A 2480-nucleotide genomic window follows, 5' to 3' on the forward strand; every position below is an offset into this window, starting at 1 on the left:
CGTTCTTAGTTTAGATAATTAGTTAATTAAAAAAAATTCTTTATTCTTAGGCTAGATAATAAAAAGACAATCATTACTAGTACTTTTAGTTCCTTTGGGTTCGACAATCCGGTCTTGCTAAAACTATACTACTGTTCGATAGGTACACTTGCCTACATCACAATAATAGTTAGTTTAAGAACGAGTAATTATAAATATTTAAAACCTATCACAAAATCACGCGATCACGTTTTTGGCGACGCTGCCAGGGAACTAAGATATTAGGAACGCTTAATTTTTATTACTTTAGCCATCTATTTTTCGTGAAATTTAATTTAATTTTATTATTATTCATTAACCTACTCTTTCTTTCTCTTGGCAGGTTTTTATAGTTTATGACTGGAAGAAACCCGTTAGGACCATTACTTTTTGACGAAGAAATCGATCGTACAGTTCGTAGAAACCAAAGAGAAATAAGGTGAAGCTTAAGATACACAGAGAACAAGCAAGAAGACGATACTTAACCCCCAACCGAAGAGATGGCTGAAAACCAAGGCAATCAGTTACCTCCTGCAATTGCGGTTAATCAAAATCCTGCTCCACGCACTATGTATGATTATGCTAAACCTTCTTTAATAGGAATTGAATCTAACATAGTTGGACCTGCTGTAGTTGCAAATACTTTTGAATTAAAACCTAACACTATTCAAATGATACAACAATTTGTTCAGTTTGAAAGTTTGCAGGATGAGGATCCCAACGCTCATTTAGCCAACTTCTTAGAACTATACGATACATTTAAAATTAATGGCATTTTTTATGATGCCATACGTCTTTGGTTGTTTCCTTTTTCATTGAGGAACAAAGCTAAACAGTGGTTAAACTCGTTACCACGAGGGTCAATTACTATTTGGGAACAAATGACCGAAAAATTTTTACTAAAATATTTTTCGTCGGCTAAAACGACTAAATTACGTAACGATATCTCTTCTTTTGTGCAGATGGATTTAGAAATACTTTACAATGCATGGGAGAGATACAATGACCTTCTGAGAAGGTGCCCTCACCATAAGTTACCGCTTTGGCTCCAAGTACAAACATTTCACAATGGTCTGAATCCTTCGACTCGGCAAATGGTTGACGCAGCTGCTGGCGGAACCATCAACAATAAAACACTGGAAGATGCCTATGAGTTTATAGAGAAGATGTCACTGAATAACTATCAGTGGCGAGTCATGAGGACAAAGCCAACAAAAATAGCCGGTGTTTATAACGTCGATTCGGTCACCATGCTATCAAATCAGGTAGACCTCTTGAATAAAAAGATTGATGGTTTTCTTTGTTCTTCACAGGTTCACCCAGTAATATAGTGCGAAGCAAGTAGCAGTGGAACAAACCATTCGGAATACCAACCTTATGGCCACAACATGGATAATGAGCAATTAAACTACATGGGTAATAATCTCGACCTCAAAACAGTCCATATAGTAACACTTATAATGCAGGTTGGAGGAACCAACCCAATTTTTCATGGGGCAGTCAAGGAAATCAAAGACCACAACATCCTCCGAGCTACCAACAACCACCCTACCAACAGGAAAAGAAGCCAAACCTTGAAAAAATGCTCTTAAAGTTTATATCAGTGTCAGAAACCCATTTTCAAAACACCGAGCCAACACTTAAAAATCAACAAGCGTCGATCCAAGGGCTCAAAACGCAGAGGCTAGCTATCCAAACTGATCTCGAAAAGACCATTAGGAAGTTTACTTAGTAACACCAAATCAAAAGAGCATGTCAAAGCAATTACACTAAGGAGTGGGAAAGTGTTAGCGGAATTTGAAAAGAAGTTAGCACAAGAAACCGTGGAAAGCGAAAGCAGGGAAGAAAAACCCAAAAATAGTGACAAACCAGTGCCGGAGGAATATAAACCAGCAGTTCCATATCCAGCAAAATTGAAAAAAGATTGCATTGATGCACAATTCGGTAAGTTTCTTGAACTTTTTAAGCAATTACATATCAACTTACCTTTTGTTGAAGCCATCTCATAGATGCCTACATACGCAAAATTTTTTAAGGAGCTTCTAACAAATAAAAGAAAGTTTGAGGACTTACCTACAGTAGAACTCAACGAGGAGTGCTTAGCCATACTCCAAAACAAGTTGCCGACCAAACTGAAAAATCCAGGAAGTTTTACTATCTCTTGCTTAATTGGTAGTCTGAATGTTGAAAAAGCATTAGCTGATTTAGGCGCTAACATTAATTTGATGCCATATAAAATTTTCAAACAACTTGGTCTTGGGGAACCTAAACCTACTAGGATGAGTATTCGGTTAGCCGATAGATCCGTTAAATCTTCTTGGGGTATTATAGAAGTCGTACTCGTAAAAATAGATAAATACATATTCCCTGTTAATTTTGTTGTGCTTGACATGGATAAAGATGTGGAAGTACCCTTAATTTTAGGGCTCCCATTTCTAGTCACTACTAGGGCTGTAATCGAT

At 37.0% G+C, this 2480-nt stretch overlaps 1 non-coding gene across 1 annotated transcript; it reads right to left on the bottom strand.

Moving 5' to 3' along the window:
• Positions 1-947: 947 nt before the first annotated feature.
• LOC121212030 (small nucleolar RNA R71) lies at positions 948-1054 on the bottom strand. The gene has a single exon (XR_005907242.1). It is a non-coding gene; the product is annotated as a small nucleolar RNA R71 (small nucleolar RNA).
• Positions 1055-2480: the final 1426 nt, after the last annotated feature.

This window comes from Gossypium hirsutum, chromosome A12 (assembly GCF_007990345.1).
Source record: "Gossypium hirsutum isolate 1008001.06 chromosome A12, Gossypium_hirsutum_v2.1, whole genome shotgun sequence".
NCBI classification, from domain to species: Eukaryota; Viridiplantae; Streptophyta; class Magnoliopsida; order Malvales; family Malvaceae; genus Gossypium; species Gossypium hirsutum.